Here is a 10,606-nt window from a genome sequence, read left to right as displayed (position 1 = left end):
AATATGCATGTGAAAGCCAGAACATAACTAAGGAAGACTGAAGAAGAGTTTATATATTTAAATTATGGTGTTGGTGAAGAATATTGAATAGGTCATGGATGTCCAAAAGAATTATAAAATCTGTCTAGGAAGAAATATAGCCAGAATGCTTTTTAGATGTAAGAATGGCAAGACTTAGTCTCATAAAATTTGGACATCTAATCAGGAGGGAACCAGTTACTGGAGAAGGATATTATGCTTGGCAAAGTAGAGGGTCAGCAAAAAGAGGAAGACCCCAATGAGAAGGTTGACACAGTGGCTGCAACAAGTGGCTAATATATAACAATCGTGAGGACTGGGCAGCGTTCTGAGCTGTTACACACAAAGTCCTTGTGAGTCAGAATAGACTCAATAGTACCTAACAGCAACAACAATATCTTATGCTACCTTTTGATAAATCCAAAATTGCAAGTGTTTCCTCCTGCATTAAAAGTGTTTCCTCCTTGGTTGAGCATTAACATTATTAGCATATAATTATGAGGTAAGAAGGTTTTTTTTTCCCCCTCTGTAGGTAAATGCACATAAAATTAGTATACAATCTGATTTCCTAATATTGACTTCATTGTAAATAATCAAGGAGAGCTTGAATTCACTGACTTCAGTTACAGTTTGTAATCCATAAATGTGCAACTCAGAAACTGATCAGTATTACCCACCTTGAGGTAGGTGGGCAAGCTCACATTTTGGTTCTCATTAGTAAGTTGAAACCTACTGAGTTCCTGGCCACATACTCCTTTCACCCAAGTGACTGGGCCACTTAATCCTATTTGAAGTCTCAACAATCTCTGTCCCTGCGTGGGTGAATTAAAGAACTAGTCTGTCAGTTTGTCTACCACTAGTCTGGTGACTTGTGTGTTGCTGTAAAGCTGGAAGCTACGAAAGTACTTCCAGTGACAGCAGGGTCACTCAGGGTAGACAGGGCTCAGCAGAGCTTCCAGACTAAGATAGACTAGGAAGAAGGACAGGCAAACCATTTCTTGAAGAGTTACCCACTGAAAACCTTATGAATACCTATGGAACATTGTCTGATATCCTGCTGGTAGATGAGCCTCACAATTTGGAAGGCACTCAAAATACGACAGGGGAAGAGCTACCTTCTCAAAGCAGAGTAGACCTTAATAATGTGGATTGAGCAAAGCTTTCAGGACTTTTATTTGCTGATGGGGCACAACTCAAAATAAGAAGAAACAGATGCAAACATCCATTAATGACCAGAAATGCAAATGTACAAAGTATGAATCTAAGAAAATTAGAAGTCCTCAAAAACCACAATAAATGCATAGAAATCAATGTCCTAGGCAGGCGTTGTTACTAAGTACCATCGAGTCAGTTCCAGATCCTTCCCACAAACTGGAAAAGTATTTTTTTGTAATGACATATCAGACAAGGGACTAGTCTCTAAAATTTATAGAAAACTACAACACCTCTACAAGAAAAAGACAAACATCCCCAATAAAAAGGTGGGCACAGGATATGCGCTGACACTTCACTAAGGAAGACATTCAAGCAGCCAACAAACATATGAAGAAATGTTCGTGACCTTGTAATTCAAACCGACCTTGCAATGCAGCACATTTACTACCCACAGCACCACATCAGGACTCCCCTTAGCGATTGTTGTTGCTGTTAAGTGCCTTCAAGTCAATTCTAACCCATAGGGACCCCGTATAGGGTTTCCAAGGAACAGCTGGTGAGCTTGAACCACCAACCTTGCCGTTGTTGTTCTTATTGTGTACCGTGGAGTCTGCAATTCCAAACAACAATGAGATAACAATTCACACCAGCAGTAACATGAAGCTGAAAAAAAAAAAAAAAATCCCAGAAAACAATAAATACTGGCAAGGGTGTGGAGATACTGGGACCCTTCAAGCACTCTGGAAAACAGTATGGCACTTCCTCAGAAAGTTGGAAATACAAATACCTTATTACCCAGCAATCCCTCTACTTGGTATATATCCACAAGAAATAAGAGCCAGGACACAAGTAGTTACATGCAGACCAATGTTCATTGCAGACTATTCACAATAGCAAAAAGATGGAGACAGCGTAAATGCCCATCAATGGAAGAACGGATAAACAAACTTTGGTACATACAATGGAATATGGAATACTATGCAATGTTAAAGAATAACAATGAATCTGAGAAGCACCTCATAATGTGGATGAATCTGGAGGACATTATGCTGAGTAAAATTGGTCAATCACAAAAGGACAAATATTGTATGAGACCACTATTGTAAAAATTCAAGAAAAGGTTTTCATACTAAAAGAAGCATTATTTGATGGTTACCAAGGATGATAAAGAAGGGAGAGTAATTCACTGGCTAGAAGGTAGACACATGTTAACTCAGGTGATTAGAAGGGCAAGATACAGAAAGAGGGAGGGTGGCAGAAAAATGATGAATACAGGTGAAGACACAGAGAGGTATGCAAGGGCTAAAGGGGATAAAGGCAATAATGATATATACACAACCTTGGAGTAACAATGTTCTCTGAGTAGATATATGGACAGAGACATAGGCTGAATGAAATAAGAAGACTGGGAGTAGGTTTACAAATATGTGAGTTTGAAAGAAGATATTTGTACTTGGGTATTTATTTTCCTTTGTTGAAAACACAACTTTGTATGTGGTAGTGCATACAACAGACAAAATGAGGAAAACTTTGTAGATATTATCAAACATCTTAAGGCAATGAGATGCTGCGCTGAAGGACTCAGGGCCATAGTCTCAGGAAACACCATGGTCAAGTGGCATAACATAGTCCACAAAGACAATATTCTACATCCTTCTTTGGTGAGTAGAGTCTGGGATCTTAAAAACTCATGAGAAACCATCTGAGGTGCAGCTATTGTTCTCTTCAAGTAATCTTTGTGTATTTAATTTCAGTTTTGATGACTTCTGATTTTCTTAGACTAGTACTTTGTGCATTTCAGTTTCTGGTCATTTGCAGAAGAACAAAGAGTGATAAGAATTGAAGAGGATTGGAATCAATTAGTCCAACAGACTAAGGGAACATGTGAACATCAGATACCAGGAGCCTGAGATCACAAAACTGCTACCACTACCAACCGCTCTTAAAGGTATCACATTAGAAAGTAATGGATAGAGTAGGAGAAAATGTGGAACAAAACTCAAAATTATTTTTTAAAAAAGACTGGGATTACTGGTTAGAAAGAGTCTGGAAGAACATAAGACTATGGCTCCAACCACCCTTCATATTGGAAAGGAACACATCCTTGTGGCCCAATTTTAAGCCAAGCAGTAGATAGTTGCATAAGGGGGACAGCAACACTAATAAGTAATTCTCACCATGGAATGGTCAATTATTCAAAATCAAAAGAGCAAACTTTACCTAAGAACAAAGTTGAGAACGGATGGAAAGGTGGATGGAACGGAAACAGAAACCAAAGGGAGGAAGTGGGCTAACTGCTGGTGCATGGGGGGGGACTGAGGGGGGTTGCAATTATTGAGATGAAGCAAAGCGCATGATTTGTTGAATGCAAAATTAATGATCTTGTCTGCAAACCTTTGCTTAATTCACAATAAAAAATTTTAATAAAAAATGAGACCCAATGAAATGTAGAAATTATCAAACAATATTATTAATATCACATGTAAGTAAAGTTTTGCTAAAGATAATTCAAAAATGGTTGTATCAGTATATAGACAGGGAGCTGCCAGAAATTCAAGTGTGGCACTGTGGGTAAATGTGCCAGACTGCAAAGCCATTTGAACTTCAAGGTTGGTGGTTCAAGCTCACCAGCTACTCCTTGGAAACCTTATACAGGGTTGTTATGGGTCGGAATCGACACATATCAGCACTTAACAACAACAACACTGAACAGAATGTGGGCCTAGGAATATCATTACTGGTATCAGATGGATCTTGGATGAAAGTAGAGAATACCAGATGTTTACATGTGCTTTATTGACTATGCAAAGACTTACAATGTTGTGGATGAAACTATGGATAACAGTGAGAAAGAAGAATGGGTCTTCTAGAACACTTCATTGTTCTCATGAGGAATCTGTACATAGACCAAGAGGTAGTCATTAGAACAGAACAAGGGGACACTAAAAGTTTTAAAATCAAGAAAAGTCTTGCAAGGGTTGTATCCTATTATTATATGTATTCAATCTGTATGCTTAGCAAATTATCTGATAAATTGGATTATATGAAGAAGACTGTAGCATCAGGAATGAATGGAGACTCATCAACAACCTGCAATAATCAGATGACACTGTCTTTTATGCAGGAAGCACAAAGGACTTGACATACTGATGAATATCAAAGCTTTCATTATGTATTTTAATGTAAACCTTCAAAAATGGACCAATAAATAATATGAAAAAAGGAGAAAAAACTTGAAGTTGTTAAAAATTTCATTTTGCTTGGATTCACCAATCAATGCCCATTGCATTAGGTAAATCTGCTGCAAAGACCTTTAAAGTGTTCAAGAGCAAATATGTCATTTTGATGACTAAATTGCACCTGACCCAAGCAATAGTATTTTCAGTCATTTCATATACATGCGAAAAGTTGAGCAGTGAATAAGGAAGACCACAGAATAATTGATGCATTTGAATTATGGAGTTGCTGAAGAATATTGAAAGTATCATGGATTACCAGAAAAACAAACAAATCTGTCTTGGAAGAAGTACATCCAGAATGCTCCTTAGACATGTTGTTAGGAAGGCCTAGTTCCTAGAAGAAGACATCATGCTTGGTACAGTGGAAGGTCAAAGAAAAACAGGAAGGCCTTCTCCCTCCCACCTCCCCACTCCCTACCCCCAAGGAGATGGATCGATGTAGTGGCAGTAACCATGGGTTCAAACATAACAATTGTAAGGATGGTGCAGGATTGGGCAGTGTTTCATTCTGTTGTACATAGATTCACTGTAAATTAGGAACTGACTCCACAGCACGTAACAAGAACAACAGATGATTCGATAACAAGTCACTTTGTCCTCTCACTCAACTTTCAACCATCATCTATTGTGCCAAGTGGGAAATCAAAACATGAGTTTGGCATCATATTTACTATAGTGCTACCCATTTTAGTTGGGAAGTACAGAATCAGTTTTTTATTTTCAACTTATTTCTGTTCGATCTACAAATATTGCTGGTTACTATGGACTGTCAGAGAACAAACAAATCTGTGTTAGAAGAAGTACAGCAGAATGCTGCTTAGAAACCAGGGTGGTGAAACGTCATCTCTCTTATATCAGACATGTTATCAGGAGGGATCAATCCCTGAAGAAAGACATCATGCTTGGTAAAGTAAAGGGTCAGCAAAAAAGAGGAAGACCTTCTATAAAATGTACTGACACCATGGCAGCAACAATGGATTCAAACGTAACAACAATTGTAAGGATGGTGCCAGCCCAGGCAACATTTCTTTCGGTTGTGCATAAGGTTACTAGGAGTCGGAAGTGATTTGTAGTGTAGTGGTTACGAATCGGGCTGCGAACCGCAAGGTCAGCAGTTCGAAACTACCAGCTGTTCCGAGGAAGAAAGATGAGGCTTTCTGCTCCTGTAAAGATTTCCAGCCTCGGAAACTCTGTACAGGGTCGCTATGAGTCGGAAGCGACTCCACGGCACATAACAACAACAACAACAACAAGGCTCTAAATGACAGACTAACTCCATGTTTATCAGATACCCTCCTTGCTGTCCCTTGATGAACCTACCCAGTGCCAGCCCCTTGCCTAAGCGTTTATTATTTGCTGCCTGTTCCCGATACCCTGTTTACTGTGTTAACCTACTTGACTGTACTTGTCTACATTATTTGTTACTGATCTGCCTAAACTTATCCTCATGAAATGGATCCCTTTGCAAATCCAGGTCATTCCTAATCTGTCTCAAGCCACAGACATCCCTATGCCCTATTGGGGCACTGCAGTATAATGCGCTGGACCGCAAGGTTAGTTTGAACCGAAAGGTTGGCAGTTCAAACTCACCAGCTGCTCCTCAGAAATACCTATAGGGTTGCTATAAGTAGGAACTGACTCAATAGCATTTAACAACAACAACAACAATTGCCTTAATATGACAGTAACTGTCATTTTAAAGGAAAAATAACATATTGTAGCCAAAATTCTTATTTTAATCCCTTGCCAAAAAGCATTGTTTTCTCTGAAGCTCCTACATAATTAAAATCTGTCTTTAAAATTGGAAAGTGCTAGTCCTAACCAGTAAGGAAACCCTGCTTACCTTTCTTTCATTGACACTTGCTTCTCTTTGTCCATCTCACAGATGTCAGGATTTGGAATTTGAATCTGCATCATTTTTTTTATGTGACAGGAAGCACTTGTGCCTTGCTGTACTATTTTTATTGCAGCAATCAGAAAGCCCGTATTTGTCAGCCATTCCTTGCTTGTTACAAACATGCTCTAAGAAGGTAATCACCTATAGGAGGAAAAGATTACTTAAAGGGGAAATGTTTGCAGTCTATATCCCTTACTACAGGAAAGTTAAGACAACCAAGTGCACACAGTTAAATGCTAGATCCCATAATCCCTGGACAAAGATTTTTTGAGCAAAGATTCTTTTAGGTCTTCATTCTAAATCCCCACATACTAGATCTTGAACAAATAGAATTTAGCATTCTCCTCTTCTCCCATCTAATTATTTTCATACAGTTGAGAATTATTAAAATAGTCATAAGACAGAATTTCTTAGGCTGATAGAAATCAAGGTATTTTAAATGAGAACTATCCACCAAGAAATGAATTGTTGCTACTGCTAAGTGCCATCAAGTCTGTTCAGACTCAGAGTAACCCTGTATAGGATTTCCAAGGAGTGGCTGGTGAGTTCAAAGCACTGAGCTTGCAGTTCAAACTGGCTTTGCAGTCTAGTGCGTATCCTACAGGGCTACACCAGGATTCCAGGAAATGGAATGGCAATCTGTTTTCCTGTTTCCTATTCGTTTTTAGTTTGGTTTCCATGGGAACTTTTTTTTAAGAATTGAACTCTGAAGCAATGTACATTCAGAGTCAAATATCCAAATGAAAATGTAACAACTCAATTTCAAGTTATCTTTTGATGGCAATAGAAGTGTGAACACTATAAACCCCAGATAACATATTTCCAGATTTGGAGGATAAACAGAGAAATGAGTAATCTTCTGAAATGGAAATCAGTAGGAATCACTATAGAATAAGTGAGACCAGCCACTCATAGGGAGGGTTTCATTTAAAATGTGTTTCAAATATAACTGATGGTTTTTATTTTTCTATTCAGAGTCTAATCAAATCTTGCCAGGTTTTAGTCCCAGGACGATGGAGTGAAATATCTATAAGTAAAGAAGAAAATTACTCATTAGTATTTAAAATTGCTTGTTATGAGAATAATTGGATCAAAACAGATATGAATATAAGGAAATGTTAGCGTTTTATTGACCATATTCTAAGAGAAACAGTATTTTCACTGAAATTTCTAATCACAAGATAAACTTTATGAGACCATAAGAATTTGCCATGATTTTTTACTGATTGTGAAATAATCACTTTTCTCTCTCTTATTCATATTCTTTGAGTCTACTTCTTTAAATTTGTAGTTGAATTTCCCTAGAACCTTTCTATGGAAATATCAGTCAATAATACTCTGGTGACAGAAAGAGCTCTCAACTTAAATTAACATGTTGGTATTCTAGATTATATGGAGTCCTTGTGTCGTGCAGTGGGTTAATGTGCTAGACTGCACAGCTGTTTGAACTGCAAGGTTAGCAGTTCAAGCTTACCAGCTGCTTCTTGGAAACCTTATAAAGGGTCGCTATGGGTCAGAACCGACTCGACGTCACTTCACAACAACAAAAATTCTAGATTATAATTTATTCTATTGAATGGTTGAATCTCAGAGTCTGATCTTCCAAAAATGAACTGATAAAATGCAGTTTTATAAACCTATAGCGATTATATCTTGGGGGTGACTCGTCTACATATCGCTGCCTGAAGTCTTTGCTTAATTACTCAGCCAGTCCCCATCATAACAGCATCTTCTGGTTGCAATTTAGTTTTGAAAATAGAATAAGGCAGAACATAATCCATTTACCAATTGGTGAGAGCATTCTGAAGGTGAGTTGTGTGGCTTGATGCCCTTACACTTCTCTGCAAGATCTAGGAACACTCTAACTATGGTTGTTACTTCTTCATAGGTTGCTTTCTGAAGAAACTGGGCAACCATAATTCTGGCACTGAAATACAACATTTGGCAGCATTAACTATAGAATCGGACCACTTTTCTCCTTCATTTTCTGGTTGTATCACTTCCTTCTTCCCCCTCCCTCTCCAAAAAAGTCCATTATTTGGTAAATTTCAATTTTCAGGTAAAAGAATATTGTTAATAAAACTCACATGTCTCTTAAGTTAACTTCCAAATAATTATGGCTATGAAGGTGCTGCATGGCTGAAAATAAAAGAGATCTTATTTGCATAAGAGGGAATTTTCAAAATTGAAATCCCCCTTTATGATTCTGAAATCTATATCTAATCACTTATAAATTTATTTTCATTTACCATAAGTAAATTAGAACAAATTGCTAAAATGTATCTTCACTAATATTTAAACTGTTTTCTATAAGTAACTTATTCATTCAAATGTATTCTATAGTTGAAAATCTGTCATTGGCAAACGTAGCTTTATCTATTTATGTTGACACTTCAAATTTAATTCAAATACCAATGTTGTTGTTGTTAAGTGCCATTGAGTCCATTCAAAATCATAAGAACCTTATATAGGGTTTCCAAAGAGTAACTGATGGATTTGAACCACTGCCCTTGTGGTTAACAGTCCAGTGCTTATTCTACAATGCCAAACCAGGACTCCAGTTCAGCTTGATGATATGATTTTTTTTTTATTGTGCTGTTATTGATTGCTGGTGAGTCCATTCTCAGTCATAGTAACTCCATGTGTGCATGGTACAACTGCTTCATAAGACTTTCAGAACTGTGGCCTTTCAGAAGCTGACCTGTCTGTTGAGACACCTCTAGGTAAGTTCCAACTGCCAACTTTTCAGCTAAGAGTTGAGTGTTTAATTGCTTGTGCAACCCAGAAAAAGAATATTAAAGACAAAAGAGTGTGCCATTAGGAACAAAAGTATAAATATTAATACTCTTTTCCACACTGAATTTGACAATGACAGTATCTCACACTTGTTAGTTTGCACATTTCCTCTACTTTCTCCACCACCCCACTCAACACTGACACGTCAGGGCACTTGCCAAAGTCCTTGAAAATAGAGGGCAGTGTCTTCCTTCTTACAGTAATAGCCCATAATGTGCTTAAGGGTTATTATTATTCACTGTATTAATATAGAGAGAAGAGTCACTGGTTTAGAGACAGTGATTTTGAGTTCAATTTCCACCTCTGATTCTATGAATATATGTGGTCTCAAGAGAATAACTTAGCCTCTCTGAGCTTCTGATTCTCAATCATCTGTAAAATGTAAATAAATCTGAATACATTGAGGTGTCTTTAGGTTTAAATAAAACCATCTTTGTGTAAATTTGAGTACAGTGCCTGACATATACAAGGATTGAATAATGTAGCTCATAAAATCATTCCTACTAGTATTCACACTATTGCTGTATCTGAAATCGTGTATCTAATTCTTAATACAAGTTTCAAATACATTTACTCAGCTGGAAATTATTTATCAAAGTTTAAAATAAAATATTCCTATGCATTGATCTCTTTCTATATTTAATCCACAAGTTAATTTCTAAAAATTGACATTAACCTATTGACAGTAGTGAGTATTGAAAAAGATAAGCCTTTCCGTATAAATTTTAGCTGTGATCTTGCCTTTTCTCATGGCACGTGAGATTTATAGATTTTCAATAGCAGTGATTCCCTACCTGCATCCTGTAAACTTCTCTGAAGAGTTTGACATTTAATGTAGCTTAAGAAAACAAGAAAATATATAGTTCTTACAGTCTTCATTATTTCAGATGAACATTTTTAAAAGACGTTTAACATTTGGGGGAGAAATGAGCAATTCCTTTATATTCTTTTCAACTAATTATCATTAACAATTAACCTTTCACTAGTGAATATTTTTTCCCAGACCACAAGGACCCTGATAAATAGAAATTCATGACAATTAAGGCTTTTTGGTGATAGATATTCATTAATGAATACTGGATTTAAAAACAAACAATGTCAACCTAGTTGTTTTTTTCAAGATTACAACATACATGCCTTGTAATAGTCAATAAACACTTTTGGTAAATATTGTTCTGCAATATCTCCTTTTCTGGGAAATGTTGTTGACATATACAAAGTTCTAAATTTTTCAGGGAGAAAGTTGGTTACTATGGAATCAAATAATTAGTCAGGTTCCAATGCTGTCATACTTTCAAGACCCTGGGGTATGGGGATTTTAACCCAAATGGAATGGGACCTAATTTATTGGCTGCTGACTATAGTGTGTATCTTTATAAGACTTCTAAGTAAAAAGTAACATTCTGATTTCTTAAATGAGAAATTAAGACCTGGGGTTATATAATATGCTCCTGGCTTTGCAGGTAGACATTCAGATCAGTGTGGGCTCTGCAGTTAAATA

The 10,606-nt window shown here is 37.0% G+C and overlaps 1 pseudogene; it reads right to left on the bottom strand.

Annotated features, from left to right (window-relative positions):
- The window catches only part of LOC102817815, a 72,985-nt pseudogene extending 63,001 nt beyond the window's left edge, over positions 1 to 9,984 (bottom strand).
- Positions 9,985 to 10,606: the final 622 nt, after the last annotated feature.

Source organism: Chrysochloris asiatica, unplaced genomic scaffold (assembly GCF_000296735.1).
Source record: "Chrysochloris asiatica unplaced genomic scaffold, ChrAsi1.0 scaffold00169, whole genome shotgun sequence".
NCBI lineage: Eukaryota > Metazoa > Chordata > Mammalia > Afrosoricida > Chrysochloridae > Chrysochloris > Chrysochloris asiatica.
The sequence above is the reverse complement of the archived record's forward strand: the minus strand, read 5'-3'. Positions and strand labels throughout refer to the sequence as shown.